Here is a 16,500-nt window from a genome sequence, read left to right as displayed (position 1 = left end):
GTAGGGAATTCACTTGGAAACAAGAAACTGCAAATTCATTTCCTTCCTCATTATGAAAAATTGAATTTCAGTTGGCTTTCCTCCCTCTACCTCCTTGGATGGCTGCAGTGACTGAAAATGTTCTGCCTTAGAAGTAACATCTTCCAGCAGATCAGACAATACTGCCAAGCAATTATCAAAAAAGAGCCCTTGGCATAGATAAGAGAGCTTAACTGCACCACTAGCAAGGCAAACTCCTGTGCCTTCTGGTCTGCCTTTGATACCTCTTGCCACATCTTTTGATCGCAGCTCAGCCAATGTAGCTATGAATTTATAGCTGAAACATTGCTCAGACCGTGCATCTGGCACCAGCAGGTTGATCTGAGTCTGTTCACAGAAAGGGAAATGAAAGCGTAGGGTTGCTGAGAAAGATATGGCTGATACTCCAAAGTAGAGGAATAAAAAGGAGCTTCAGTTCAGGGAGGGAGACTGGGGAAACTGAGCTGAGCCAAAGACTCGGGGAGAAACACACTGGAAGGGAGTACGCTGATGGGAAGATGGTGATGAGAGCAGGAGAAGGGGGTAAGGGGTAAAGAGATTTTGAAACCTTCAGATTTATGTCCAAAGAGATAAAGCCTATAATAAGGTTGCCTTTTTTTCAGCACAGCTTTATTTTCCTCCAATATATTGCAGTGCATTTAATACTCTGGAACATGGCAGCCATAAGCTGTCACGTGTGCCAGGGCTGAAACATGAATAAAAATAAAAGGCAACTCACTGAATGGTCAAAGTTACAACAGCTGTTTCCTTGTGATCACTGCTTCACATCTGATTAGTCCTCAACAAGTTTTAAGATCGTTCTCAGCTATGATGAGCATATATTTGAGGGGGTTAAATAAAACATCGTGACTTGCTTTTACAGGACCTGAGGCACCCTGCTTCAGAGTAAGGCTTGTTGTGAAATGTGGTTCCCTCTGAAACAACCTCAGAGCAGCTGTGCTGGTGCAAACCTGTGGTTCAAGGTCAGCATTGTCACCAGCAGTGGCCATTAAGCAGGTACATAGAAAAGAGTAAGTACAAGGCTCACGTAAGTGAGACTGTCCCCAATTCTCTTCCAGCCTATGGCTACTTCAGTTTGGGGTTTTTATGCAATTGTTTGGCTGCTTAAGATTTCCCAGTGTATCTCTGCCTTTCAAGCACTTGTCCAGTCGCAATTAAAAGAATTTTGATATTATAAAGCAATGTGAGAAACAAGATGTACCTGAAAAGTGTTGAGGACAGACTGTGAGTGCAAAGCTTCTAATAGGAACAGCCAGAAACAGAAACCCATGACTAAATCTAGCTTCTGCTTTGGTGGAGGGCTACTCGGGTCATTTCATGAAGGTTTGCTGAGCAGGGAGCAGTACATCAGTTCCATATTTGTGAAGGCAGTCACCTACTTCGTGTCTGGATGCTGCAGCTGTGCAGTGCAGCCAATTGCCAAGAGCCTCAGAAGATGCTAGAAAAAATCCAGACTTCCCACAGGAATACAGGACCTGGTGAGATACTTCTCCTTTTCTCACCTTTCCTGCTTCGTTTTAGGAGCAGACACTCCAGGAAACTTAATATTATCCCATTCTTGCTTTCTCTCCTGTGCACAGTGACCCTTAGGTAGGTGTAAGAAGTTTCTTAAGGGAGAGAAAACAAAACAAGTAATCCTTTATGTTAAATCCTACGCTCCAAGCTGGTTTCAGCAGGCTGTTGTACCTGAGGAAAGCTGATAAGCCTTATCAATAGTGGGCTGTGGTTGTACCTCAAATGGACCCACGTGTTTCTCGGCAATTATTAGCCACTGACATTCTGCTAATTTCCAAGAATTCTGCCACCTAGGAGATGCGAGACTGAAAATGACTCTTATGTTATTAACACATTTACTGAATGGTCCCTTGCCTTGTGGTTAAAGCTAAGGATATAAAAATGAGACCTATGAGATGGAAAATTGCTGATGGCTAAATTGGAAGTTGCAAAGGAGAAGGTGAACTTTTATTTTAAATAATGATGCATTTTCTTAGCCCTTTCTTTGAGCAGGTTGCTTTGACACACTGAACCAAAACAAGTTAATCTTCTGGGCTCAAAAGTAGCAAGTATTTGAAGTCCATTACTGCAATAAGGTGTTGAGAAGGCTCCTAAATAGCTTATGGGAGATGATGTATGATGAAGGGAGTGAAGACAGTGATTTTTGCACTTTATTACAAGGGTTATCTTGCTTTATCTTCCCCCACAGCCTTAGGGGTCAACTTTAAAAGCTCAGGCATGTTGCGGTGAAATACACAAGTTTCTTTTATGTACCTCTAGGCATCTGTCAACTTTCGAAATCTAGTTATCATATTAGACCTGTTGATTTAGCATACAAATCCTTCTGAACATGATGAATTCTTTGTTGAAATGAATAAGCATTTTGTCTTAAAAGGCACTAACGGAGCCTGTCCTGATGGCTTCTCCTAATTTCCTCTCTGTACTTCTCTGTACCCCCTATAAAAGCAAAACAGAACAGAAAATTACTCCTATTATTTCTCATTAGCTGGTGTATCAACTGACATCTGATTTTTGCACTGTCTTTTTAAAACAACAAATGCAATCTGTTCATGCTGTGCATCTTTACAGAAGCCATTCCAGCATAAGTTATCATATTTAGCCAAGAGTAGACGTTGAAAATACTCCTGCTAACAGCTACCACCTTCTAGAAACAACAGACCGCAGATTCTGATCCTGTTCATTTTGAAGTGGCTGAAAATTGATCCAGTGTTCACTAAGATTTGGCCAATTCACAGGGAAAGAGAAAGCAAGAGTATTGTATTATCCTCTGTCTTTCAGATCCCCAGGCATACTTTATATCAAAAAACCATCAGTCTTTATTATTATTTAGCACTTTCATTAGCAAAATGCTTAATATCTGTGTCTACGGAATAGGACCTGCGGCACTGAATAAGATGACAGTCCTCCTCACAAGAGATTTACAGAGTATAGAAAAGGCCAATGGATACAGATCTCTAGGAAGTACTGGGATAATGAGGGGGAAAAAAAGGCATATAGCAGACTTCAGACACCCAAAGCCAGGCTGCCTTGGAAATTAATTTCCCAAAGCTGTAATTTCAAGCCTTATGACTGCTTCATGCATCCTCTGCAACACACATTTAATGTATCCCAATAAAATGGGAAGTTTTAATTCTTTCTTTTTGCACCTGCTTATTAAAATATGAAAGGCTGGTTCATGTAAGCATTTTGAAAAACTACCAGTTTACCTCATTATGGGCGACTAAGCTGTATCCAGACTGTTTGAAGTGTTACTTTCCAATCGTATAAAAATTTCCTGTGGGACCCCTTTTGCAAGGGCAGCTGTTTCAAGTGTGACAGTCACTTTTGTCTGTGCAGGATGGATCTGTGTGAGGTATGTTAGGTGTACTGAACGGTGACAGTAATTTTGTCAACAAGAGAGAAGTGAAGGCTTCAAAGAAAAACATTAGTGACAAATGTGCTAGAAATACAAAATACCAGCTGGCTGGTCCTCCCTGGAGGCAAACCTTTTTTTAAAATTAAAAGGTCTTTCTCTTTAGGTGGTCTGTTTATCTGTCGTAATTTGACAGTGTATGGAAATGATACCTGAATTCATTTTTCAGGAGATAATTGCCCTGGCATTTAATCTCTGTGTCATCTTATAAATCTTTCCAACACTTTACTGTTCTTCTGTTCTCAGGCAGATTCTACGTCTCCCAAATGAAGTGGTATTTTCCCTCACACGGGCAGTCACTTAGTGGCTGTCACTGAGAGAAAATACCTGCTTGTATTAGGGAGGTAAGCACAGGAAGGAATAAATACAGCAGACAGGCAATGGGGCTTGCAAAGCATGTTGGAAACTCTAGTTCCAGTACCTGGGGACTCTCTCTAGCACACTTCCCGCACCAGGTAAAAAAATCATCTTTCTTTGCAGCTTTCTTTGATGCCTGGGGAGGTGTTTCTGTGTAATGAGTGTCACAGAAACAGCCACAGAGGTCTCAGGGCACTGGGAACTGCTGATGTCAACCCTGGCCATCTCCTGGCCTCCAGTCCATTCGTCTTCAGGTCCTCCCATATTAAACTCACGATGAGGGAGCAGAATGATTGCAGGCACAGCTCTGGGACACCCAGCAGCTTTGGGAGGGTGCCCATCACCCACCAGGTTCTTGATTGTGACAGTTCCTCTCTAGTTCTCAACGCCAATGTGTCTGGTCAGGCACTGAAGGGGATTAAGGTTGCCCTTAACCACCAAAAAGTACAAAACTTGCAAAAGATTATGTTTGGCACCAGACACCAAAAAGGTTAATTGTCATGGCTTTAGACTGTGAGCATAAAAAAAAAAATCTGTGCTACTACCCTCAGAGGACGAGGATAATTTGGTAGTGAATAGCGTCAGTAACTGAGGATCTAAGCACGTAGGGTAATGTGCTGTCATTGACCTGTGCAGGATTTGCCCCATGAGATATTTTCTTACACTTCATTATTTTGCCATTCCTAAGTCAACACATTTCTCCTCTCGCTGCCCCCCAAAATTTTACAACATGGAAATTTTACTAAGATTGTTTTTGAGCCTTTTGCAATCAGTAGGAGTCTGGCTTTCGGGTTCAATATATGTTTTATTCAGGCCTCAAATTCTCTCTGCAGAAGCCCTGGGTAGTATATTCAAGGACTTCCGTTTCATTTGTTATCTTACATTGGATTACATTTTGAAAAATGTTTGGTGCTGGCAGTTGGGGTTTGACATTGAGAACTGCTCAGCTCTTGTGCAAGCTTTTTAGTAATGTAGCAGAATTTACAGTAGTGCTCAGTTTTGAGCATCTGCAAATGTACTTTATTTTTTTTTTTGTAGGAGCAATCATGCTGCTCTGAGGCTTGAGAATCCGGATCCTTTATGAAATGGCTTGGTTGGTAAAGCTGAATGATGAACCCCCAAAAGCTGGCCCAAAACATGCTGTCATTTTGGTTTTGCTTTTTAAAGCAAGTAAAATTAGCAGGATTGCTCCAGAAAAAGCTGTTCTTTCAAAGATGTAGGTAGAATATTAATGGTTAGGAAAGTTTTTTAAAAATACTGTTGTCTGGTTATACTCTTAGGTGCATAAATTCCCTTATAGTTCTGTAACATCATAAACCTTGTCTATTCTCAGCTGCTTAAATCATTTTGGAATCTAACACAAATGCACTTTTGAACCTTTACCCTGAAGTCTCATTAAAAGTTACTGGAATTCCTACTCCTAAATGATTTTTGAAAGATATTACTCCTGCAATTCTTTTAAATACTTTTCCTTGTTACCAGTTGCACATTTCCTTCTGTATTGCCGAAGTCTTTCATTAGTTTATTGAGACGTTTAAATTAGTGCTTTTCTGTAGAAGAGATCCACAGATACTGGATTCTGCATTTTGTCGGAGCCTGCTAGGAAATGGCTGTACATACTTTTCACATCTGTCGTGGCAGGATGGAGAGATCTTCAGGTTTCAGGACTATCTCAGTAGATTTACATCCCGAAAATCTTTGTAGGTAGGAGTGATACGAGCATATTTGATAATGATGGGCTTTTATTTCTCTGCAAATGTATCCTGACTCCTCTTTGCCACTCTTAAAAAAGATTGGTTTTACAGCTTCTGTGCAACAGGTTTAGCTTAGGGCAGTTCTCCGCAGTGTGGAAGATGAGAAGATTTAGATGTGTGAGATGTTTATGTATGTGATGCACAGAAAGGATCCGGGGAATCTCCACAGCTTGGGCAGCATCTGCTGACTTTCTCGTGCCAGCAAAGACACGAGGATTGGGAAAGGAAACAAACACAATGAGGATGTGGGGAAGGAAATGGAGAAAATTAATTGGAAGCCCCATCTCTCTCTCTCTCTCTCTCTCCTATTTCTACTGCAAATAAATGCTTGTGGGGAATACTTTCATCCCATATGTGATGGAGGAGGTGTACACAGAAACTGCTTATTCTGCTCATAGTTCTTATCCCATTTCTTAGCAATTCTGCCAGGAGCTGCCCTGCATGCAAGCAGTGAGCTATCAATTTCCTACTGTAAAACAAAAAGAGTATAAGAATAAATTTCATGTTGAGCAAGCCAGTTACTCATCTGTTAGTGGATTTTCCCTCCTGACTGGCTTCACTGCATCCTTTGGCCTCTTTTTGCTGGTTTTCTCTGACTTTTTGCATAGCGATAGGTAACTGCTCCCTGTCTGCAATGCTGCAGGGAAGCAAACCCCAACCCCAGGCAGCAGGATGCTCTCCCTTGTGTCTCAGCCTCACCAGGGAGTTTCAGTCCTGCAATTGAAGTTTTTGTTTTCATGAAACTAGAGTCTACTTGGAAAGGTCATCCTTTCAGACAGAGTGGGATGGGACCATTGCCCTGAATTGCAGAAGTACCTTAGTGGGGAGCAGCTGGGCTGCAGCGGCTTACATTTTCAGAAATGCACGCTGCTCTTGCTGCCTGGGAAGGTACATGAACTCAGAAGCTAATGGGCAAGCAGGTACCTACGGGAGCTCAGCTTATTCCCACAATTTTTAAAGTTGCTCCGCTCCCTACAAAAAGCATCTCAGAGGCCACAAGGTGGAAACGTTAAAGTCGACAGCCCAATTCTATTAAAATCAATGCCAAAATTTCCACTGATTTCCCCTGCTCCAGCCAGGGTCCGCACTGAAGATTTCAACTGCAGTCTGTTGCACACTGATACATTCAGTACAGCTTTCTGCTGCTTAACTTTGGTATTCAGGAAATGTGTGTCTGCTCATTGCAAAAGATGAACAGATTAAACTATTTAAGAAACTCCAGAAAGTCTAGGTTGTTGTTGGAACCTTATTTTATTTTGATAACATTCAGTTATCTCATCGCACTTCTTTTAAAAGTCTGAACTTTGACTCATTTTCCTCAAAAATTCTAGTTTTCAGAAACATATGTAGTTGATTGAAAAAGGTTAACGTTGCTTTCACTGAGAGTGTAGAGAAAGAGAAACTTTGAAGGCAGAAAAATTAACAGTCAAGGCAAATCAAAGTGAACGTGGAGTGGTATGTTCAGAGTGCATGGCTATGCAAGATGGGAGGCCAGCCCACAATCTCTGCTTTCTTCCCATCCATTGGAAGGATTTTAGTCTACCAGCAAGATCCGACACAGGCTCATCACAATATGTTTCTGCCCTAAAATGCTCCCTAAAATACGCTTCCTCCAAAAGCAAGGGTAGTCATAACACAGACTGAGGTTTGTGGATCAGCTTCCTAATGAGAAGGATGAGGTGTTCGTAGTGGGAGTGCTGCTGCTTTATTCTGTCAGTATTGCTATACTTCTGAACGGGCCTCTGAGCTCCTGACTAACAAAATATATTATCTGTCATACTCTGAATTTATTTTTACTGCAAGGAACAGTGATGCTCTTATCATGCCCAGCACAGGGTAGCAGTGGTCAGAGTGTGTCTGTTAATTGAGAAGGCATACCCAGACACCGATCCTGCACCTCTGATGGATTATTAACACGTAGTCTGCAGTGACCACCTTCTGGATCACAACATACCCCTGTGAAAGAGGCTCACACAGCAGCATCCCACCTCCAAACACACAGCCCAGCCTGGCAGTGCCACGTAGCTGGTACTTTTCCCAGGAGGCGGCTCGGAGCAAACAACCCCTAAAGCATGTTATACTGCATATTATGGATCAGTTGGAATTAAAAATGCCCAAGGCAGGGTAGCGCAAGGGTGGCTCATCTTCTGGAAACACCTGGTTGGACCCAGTAGCTGTGGTGTGGTGGCACTTACTGAAAGACAGCAGCTTTAATGGGAAGCCAGTTCAATTAATGCTGCTGCAACCAGCAAAATAACAAACAGCTACCCTGCATGGGAGGGAAGGGGAGGAGTGAATTAGACTCAGACCATGGTAATTAACAGCTGGCTGGCGGAGAGGCATTTTGTCTGCTCAGCAGTTGAAAGCTCTTTATTACAGATAATGTCTCAGCACAGCCCAGGCAGGGCAACCTGCCTCTCGAAATGTTGGAAGTGGGCAAGTGAGCTGTTGGTTTGCATTGATAAATGTGCTACAGTATTGATAGGTAAATAGTTTTTTCATTTTCATAAAATACATCCTTCGGAATGCAGTTAAGAGGAATTCACCTTGGAGCTCTAACATGAGTTTATTAGGAAAACCAGTATCCCTAGTCCTGGGCTAAAAGCAAAAGAAATATTCTTATGAAACATATAAGGAAGATTGTTTTAGCCTTTGGTAAAACAGATAAAACATGGATTTTGAGTGCTAGAACTCTGCTTTCTAAACCAGCATTTCTTTTGGGATCGTTTAAAATGTTGCTGAAATTACCCAGGTTTAATTTTGTCTTATGTGGCATTACAAGTAATAAGTTGATCAATAGAATCAAACTTATTGATCCTACCTGTTAAAATTACAGAGTTGCTTTCCCTTCAATTCTGGTAAAAGAAGAATGAAACCTTATTCCTAATCTCTCAAAAATATTTTGCAAAACTTCCAGTCATTGACTCCTGCTTATGAATAGGTAAAACGTGAATGCTGCTGGGCAAAATGCTGCTGTGCTGAATCCATGGCAAGTTTCAGTAATGGAAATGCGATGTTGTCAGACTATCACCGTAACTGGTGTATCTGCAGTCACACAGCAAGCCGAAAGCAAGATCCTGATCTCAGGTGTCCCAGTTACCAGCTTTTTCTTAAACAATCCTTTCCATAAAAGTAATTTCCCTGGCCCTAAAAACTCCTTTGATTATCAGATGCCTGTATTTGAACCAGACAAGACCATTTTTCATCTGAGTGATTTTAACCTGTATTCAAAGTGTTTGCTAACAATACTACAAATCAAGATAGCACAGTGTTCAAGAAGTGGTACATTTCTTAGAGTTTGAATATAGTATCACCCTGGGTGTGGTTTAATGAGAAGAGCTCCAGGCTGTGGTCCCACTCCTGAGCACAGGGTCCAGCCCCCATGGCAGGGGTTACAGCCCCCGAGGCAGACCTCAGCTGCTGCAGCCCTCGCCAGCTCACTTTTTCTGCAAGACCATTTTCTCTTAGTTGGTGTTACCCTACATCTACTTCACTCCCTGCTTGGTAGAAAGAAGGATCAAAAAAACCCCAAACCAACTAGGTGTCTTGTCTTCAAGCCTCACCTCACTACTGCCTTACTTTTATGCTTGGGAAATCCCATTATTTTCAGGATGGGTTTACATCCTTGAAGGGAGAATCAGACTCTTACGCACATGGCTATATGCCTGTCTTATATCTCATGGCAGAAAGGGGTTTGGATATAATATCAAGGATGAATTCACCTTCAGTTATCTCCATAGAAGCACTGTTACTTACTCTTTTGTAATTGTAAAGCAACAACATTTAACAGATGTTGTTCCTCACTATTAATCAGCAAAATCACTTATCACCAGCTTCCACGGGTGCCACTCATTTTCTGCCTTCACCGCTGGGAGGAAACGGTGCAGGAACGAAGCTCCACAGAACTGGTTCTTGTGTTTAAAGCTGTGGCTGCAACAAATGGCTGGTTGGGTGCAGGACAGGTCACCACGGCTGCTTCCCGCTCCTGCCTGCTGTTTTCCCTGCGGGCAGTTCTGCTCTTTGTCAGCAGAAGGTGTTGCCCAAGAAACCATTTGGCCACCAAAATGTTCCTCCCACCCACATGTCTGTGATTCGGTTACAAAAGGTGTTTGCATCTTTGAGCACTGCAAAGGCATGAAATACCTGTGTCCATAAGAGGAGGTGGAGGTGAAATATCCCCTCTCTATCTGTCTCCTAAGTGTGATGAAATCTAGTGCATAGAGGGCATAACACCCCCTTCATACTAGATTTCATTACTTTTTTTTTTTCCCATGGAAATTGAAAACCTTTTATCCATGTCTTCTTGCTCTTCTTTTTCCACCCCTCATTTCTGAAAAGGTAAGCTGGTTTGAATGTACTCAGAGTTAAACACAAACATAAACTCCGCGCTCCTTTTGGTGTAGCACTGATGAAGTGAAGGTGAATTGAGTTCAAAGCAGTGACCAGAAACCACTGTGTTTCTGGGCATTTTTAAGTTTTGGGTTTTTTTCCTAATAAAATATACTCTGTAAGAATGTGCCAGTGTAATTGCCTGGCTGATTCCCGAGTCAAAGTGACCATTAATTTCTGTGCTTCTGAGAATATAGCATTGAAAAAACCTGTTCATTTGGACATTCGTCATGTGATTTGTTACTGTACATTAAACATTCTTATCTTTAAAATAATGGCCCAGCTTTTCTCAGCCACAAGATTCCCACTTTTCAGTTTAGTTCAAAGATTGGGACATAACTGAGGTTCTCCCAGGGTGACACTGAACACTTTGAGGACTATTTGCAGTGGAAAATATTTCTATTTTGTTTGTGTCACAGAAAAAACATGCCTTTTCATTTCCAGGCAGTATTTCAGTATTCATTAAGCAGTAAAGACTAATGATGCAATCCTTAATCACTCAGTTCAGAACTGATGGGAGTGGGTGAGGGTCCACAGAGAAGTCAAGAACGATGTTTTAATACAGAGTCTCTATCTTACAATTTTTGCTGTTGATGCTACGCAGAGCTTAAGGCTGGGTACTCCAAATAGGGGGGGAAGATATGAGGCAGGGGGTGAGGAGGTAAGGAAGGGAAGGGGTAGCTGAAATAATATAAAGATGCTTTTGCATTTCTTCCAAGCAGGTGGCAGCAGCCTCACCTCAAACCAAAAGTAGGCTGTATAGACACCATGAAGTCTGATATGCTGATCAGTGAGGCCTACTGTGAAGATGGATCATGTTGGAGACAGAGCATCCCATCCTGAGAGGGCCTGGGGCTGAGCTGAGGACCACCACAGAGGTACCCAGGGCAGCACTGGTTAGCTTTGTCCGACTGCTTCTGACTGCAGGTAGGAAGGGAAAGGGACCCTGGGCTGGGTTTCCTGCTGGGGGCAAATAGAGCAAAACCATACTGGAGCCAAGCCCAGAGGAGAGGATGGAAGGAAACAGCTGGGATTTGAGGAATGAGGACTGTAGGAGCTGGTTTGGCTTAGCTGCGGGATCAGTGCCTGCTGCATTCTCTTTCAGCAGCCACAATTAGAGGGAGGATGTTTGTGGGGGTCCCCTTGGCTCCAAAACCTCCTGCCCACATCTCTCCATTGCCAGCCTTATCACAGCACTTACAAAACTACAAATGATAGTCATTTCAATGGAAAAATCCTGTAATGTGACATAGTCTCATTTTAAGTTACCGTGTTTGCTTCTACAAGGTCCCCTGCCACTTCCCTTACAAAAATTTATTGGTTGTGGTTTCATCCCTGACTCACTAGTGAGGGAAACACTGGTCACGGTGCAAAGCCACCCACCTGAGAGTGCCTGGAGAATATGAATAATTTTCTCCCCTTCAGCCCTAACAGGAGACACTGTTTCTCTGAGGTCAGTGTTCCTTGTTCACTTAGCACAGTGCTTAGGGACCTCTACAACCTGAACGTGCCAAGCATTGTACAAACACATAGCAGAAAATGGCTTTGATTTACAGTTTTTGTTAATGTAACCTTTATAAGGCAGAAGATACATATCTTTTTAATCCATCATGGTTTTAAAGTGCTTTGTGTAACATGATGGCATGCATGCCAGAGATGAATACTGCTGGGCACTGCTCCCCCCTGCCAGCTCCAGCCAGTTCAGTGGTGGAGCAGGAGCTGCTAACCCAGGCAGAAGATAGCCCCGATGCCTGTCTATTCCTTTTACGTTTGTTCTCTTAAAGCAGTTATGAAAAATTGCCACGCAAAAAGGCAGCTTGAGTTATTCTGCCTGCAGGCTAGGGTCAGTCCCTGTCTAAGGTTCGCTGTCTATCACGGTGTGCACAGCATGTGTCACTTTGCAAGTGCTTAAGCACACAGTGCTCCAGGAAAAGTCACAAACACCATGTGTGATCTTCAGGGTGCCAGGAACAGGGTACACCGAGGGGGGTCAAATACGGTAGCATTCAGAGCAAGCTGTTTGAGTCAGGTAGATAAAAGACAAGGCTGCTTTAATCAAGGGATCTGCCAGACACAAAATGCTACTTTTGTGCTGCTGCCGTTCTCCTTATTCAGCTCAAGAATATTGGCTGTTTGTCAGTTGTTTCTCCTTCACCTATTTATATAAAACATGGCATTAAGCCCAGATGAGTTTTCCCTTCCCTCTACTTCTCCCCCCTCAATGCAAGGGATATTTAAAGCCAGGTTTATATAAAACACCCACTGCAAAAAGCAGCATACTGGCATGATGCACCCAGCCTGTCATGGAATAGCGTCTCTGCCAACATAACTTCCCTCCTTCACAAGCAAGATGCTGCAGTCACTGAGATAAGCAAACAAGTCAGGCTGAGGTACCACCAAAGGCTCAGCATTTCACAGTTGGGAAGCTCAGTGGGAAATATCCTGTAAGAGTTGCAGTCTTTTGTAAGCTAAATAGGAATCCTGTTTTCTTACAAAATAAAGCAGTTTTGCTTCCCAATATCTAGACAATTCTGTGTGTCAGCAAGTAGCTGCCACTTTTAAGCAGAGGCCTTGTATGAATCCAGAGATTGCCTGGGTCTGCGCAGTCACTGATGCCAGCTGGAGCTCTGGCGAGGTATTTTTCTGAGTTAGCCTGGCCAAATACAAATAAAAGTCACAGACTTGTCTCCTAGGTTCAGCTTTAAGGCAAACTGCCAAAAAAACCCTCACTAGCCTTTCACCACCAGAGCACAGACTGCTTCTCCCTAACACCAGGCACAGCTCACAGCTCTTCACCACAGAGCCCGTGCCTCTATCAGCTGCCTCACAGGCTTCCTGGAGCAGCAGCTGCAGGAGCTAGTGAGGGCCCCGAGCTCATGGACAGCTTCATTACCCTGAGCAGCCTCAGCTCGGGCTCAGCCACACTTGCAGGCTTATTTAAGCTCAGCCCCAGGCGCCTAGAACCTCTGCTGAGCTGAGCTGTGCAGGTTCTGCTCCAGCCCTGTCTGCTGGATGGACCACAGCCAAGCCAATGGTGGAATTTACTTCTCTCTTTGTTCTGGGGGCAGAACTTCTTTTTCTTCTGTTAAAGGTTACTGCATTTCAGCACAAAGGTGATCTTTCTGCCTGGTAGTAACTCACCTGTGATAGCAGTAAAGCTTTGCAAAGCGTTGGGCTTGAGCTTAGCAGAGGGGGAAGAGCAGGACTTATTTTTTCTGCTAACTCATCTGACTGCCTTGTAAGTGTTTAATAAGGTGCATCAAAGAGAATTGCATAAATTAGCTGCTTGTGAATTGTGAGCTGTGATCTTTTGGTAACATCTGGAATCCCATGGTAATGTACGTGATCTGTTATTATCCCGATAACTGCCTTGTGATCCAGCGTGTTGTGCAACAAACAGCTTAGGTTCAACAGCACAAGATTTTAGTAGTGCTTCACTGAGAAGCCTTGATTAGTCTAGTTTCATTGAAGGAATCTGCACTGACTTTAAGGGAAATTGGACAGCCTGTGTAGTTTCCAGAGGTCCTTTTGTGTGTATGGGAGGGGGGGGGAGTGTTGATGTGTTCTGTTTTTTGTATAGGTGGCAGAGCAGATTTCTCTCTATGCTGTCTCAGTGTATCCATCTGCAACACAGAGATCCTGTTCCCAACTCACACTTAAGGTGGAGCTTAGGTCATTCGCAAATCACTTTTATGGGTGAATGTGCAGTGTATAATTATATCTGAACAAAACATACTCTCTTCTTCCAAAATAAATAAATACAATATATGTATGGTCTGCTAGAGCTAAAAGGTTCAGAGTCTGGGGATCTGAAAGTGCTGATCTGCAGTGCTTGGAGAAAGGAATTGATATGAGGCATTTACAAAACTAAAACTCATGGCTTTTTAACAACCCTGAAAAGACGGAGCATGAGGAACAAAGACAGAACAAGGAGCAAGGCAACATGCTGGGGAAAAGTTAAGTTTGTTCATTGGACTCTTGTGTGCCAATTATTCCTTAAAACAAAGCCTCCTGCACTTTTTCTTGATCAGTCTCCATAATTATGGACTAACGTACCTTGTTCAGACCTGTAACTCTGTTCCTCTTCTCCTCCGTGTCTGGCAAGAGTCTGATTTCTGAGCGTGAGAGGACTATGGTTGACCATACTGGGCTGAGCACATGCAGAGTGGGGTTGAAATACTGTAGTTATTAACTATGGGTTAATCATACTGCAGCTCTGTTGTTACAAGGTTCTCAGGCAATGGCTAAATTCAAGGAAATTAAAAAGAAGTCAGTCTTCTTAGCTGATTTATCGGTAATGCAATTCTGATGAGGGGGAGAATCTAATTACCATGTACTCTCACTGCTCTCCCTTCTCTCACCCCCTCCCAGAGCTGATTAAAGATGAAGCTATTGGTGCAACAATGACTTTCTAGTTTACTTAGCGCTGCGGTTTAAGACAGCTTCAGTGTTTTCTGAGCTGCATTTTCATGTCAATATGAAGACTCAAATGAAGTAGTCTGCTCATGTCAGTAAAAAAGAGGTACAGAGGCTAATGTGAAAAACATCCCCCAAATTTTTTTAGAGAAACTGAAAATTTGCTGATAGAGGTGTGCTTTTTCCCTAAGACAGTGGAGCACGGGCTGTGTGTGGCTGCTGTCCTAGCAGGAGCAGCAGACAAACCCACAAAATAAAGGTAGCACCTGGTAGGTGGCACCTGAGCAAGGAAAGGTGGGGGAGGAAGGTGGCCTTCCCTCTGAGGCACTCAATTATGGACCCTAGTGCAGAATTTAAAAACAAATAAACAAAAAAATCCCCCCAAAACCCAGCCCCTCAAAAAAAACCCTATATGGAAGGCTTAGTCAAAGGGATTAATTTTTTTTTCCTTATCTTTACTTGAAGAAACAAATGACCTTGCAGCCACGCTTCATGTAGTAGGCAGCATTTGAGAGATGTCTGAATGGTTCAGGATGGTGCTGTAGCAACATTAACGAATGATGTGAAAATTGGGTTCAGCTAAAAGCAGAACTAAACGTGACTCTGTGCTTACAAATGGTTCATGCAGACATGAATGCAAACAAGGACAGACCTCTCTGCAGAGGCCACACAAATTGTAATAGCAGCAGTGCTGTCAGAGGGAAGAAAAACCCCATGATCTCTGACAATCGGCTAATACAAAGAGACATCTGCTAAGTGAAGAGCCAGGCCCTTTGCTGGTGCGAGCCAGCTATGCAACTGGAGAATTGCCTCTGCTAGCTCCTTTGCTTTGCTGTACCAATGATAGGGCTCGTGTCTAGAAGCATTAAACCAAAGAACACAAAGCCAGTCAGACAGCATCAGTGAAGTCATCATGAAACATGAATAAGGCTGCGCTGGTCCAGCACAAACCCAGAAATGCCTCATTAAGGAGTATTTTTGTTTGCCAGTGCCAGCGGTGGGGGAAAGCTTTGTTGCGTACCTTGGAGAGGAATAGCAAGCATGAGGTGCATTAGGGTGTATGTAAAACTTTGTCTGCCACACAGCGTTGGCTTTTGTGCATCAGCGAGCAATGCACAGCATTAGCTAGGTGAGAGTCGGAGCAATGACACATATTAATGAACTTCACTGGCAGACACAAGACTTAAAGCAGCCCCATATCCAACCATGGAAATGTTTTATTTCAGACCTGCACGTCTTCTCCAGGAAGGCATGATGAACAGGAGCCCAACCCGTTGGACCTAGAGACTGTCTTACGTAGGCATGCCTTTGAGCAGCTGCACTCGAGCTTTGCTTTGGTGTGCAGTCAATCACCACACATTTGCCCAAATACTGCTTCTTACTATGTGTGTGCATGTTCATGCAATGGGTGACTTTTGAGTGTTAATAATTCACTCCACGCTCTCTCTAAAGAGCAAATTGCTGCAAGGCTTCCTACTCATTTCTTGACAGTAGAAGAAATAGGCTGTACACAAGGCAATTTAAAATGCTGAGCTTTGGAAACCATTAGTGTTTGTAGTTCCTGTTGCAGCCGCACTGGCCTGTAGTTCCCACCCCTGTCCTTGAGAAACACGTAACTACAAATAAGCAAACCTACACCTGGATGTTTGTCCAAAATGGAAGGCTTGTGACTGTTAATATTACCATAATAAACATGAAGCAGGCATTAGACACAGAGAGAGAGAGAGAGACTTTACGAAGGGAGATGGGGATGAGTGAAAGCAAATGCTTCCCACCACTCTTGTCCCCATCAAATAATTGATGAAACAAAGGGGAAAAAAAATCTCAAAGGCACTCTGAATTCAATGTGTAAATAATTTTGGACATGGAATGGGCTTAGTAACCGCATGCTATGAGTGTGGTGTTTTAGCTGAGCACAGGCAGAGGTTGGTGGTGTGGAAATACTTAAGAGAGCAGCAGCCTGGATGTTCAGCAGTGGATGGACATCTGCTGTTAGGCTCCTGGCTCGATTTTCAGAAGTGTTGAGCGCCTGACAGCTCCAGCTGGCTTCTGTCATAATTATTAGGAGTTCAGTGTTCAAGTTCAATGCCTTGGAACTATTTTTTCGGTCTAGCTCTG

General features: G+C 43.1%; 1 long non-coding RNA gene across 5 annotated transcripts in view; it reads left to right on the top strand.

Moving 5' to 3' along the window:
* LOC127015127 (uncharacterized) overlaps positions 1 to 16,500 on the top strand; it is an 88,225-nt gene that overhangs the window by 53,571 nt on the left and 18,154 nt on the right. For 4 of the 5 annotated variants that reach the window (XR_007766281.1, XR_007766278.1, XR_007766277.1 and 1 more), the window contains exon 3: positions 10,686 to 10,893. This is a non-coding gene — a long non-coding RNA (uncharacterized LOC127015127). The remainder of the gene's footprint in view (positions 1 to 10,685; positions 10,894 to 16,500) is intronic. The other variant, XR_007766279.1, reaches the window with a different exon arrangement.

The sequence above is a fragment of the Gymnogyps californianus genome, chromosome 3 (assembly GCF_018139145.2).
Source record: "Gymnogyps californianus isolate 813 chromosome 3, ASM1813914v2, whole genome shotgun sequence".
In the NCBI taxonomy this organism is placed as follows: Eukaryota; Metazoa; Chordata; class Aves; order Accipitriformes; family Cathartidae; genus Gymnogyps; species Gymnogyps californianus.
Note: the sequence above shows the minus strand (reverse complement) of the source record. Positions and strands in the feature narration are given on the sequence as shown.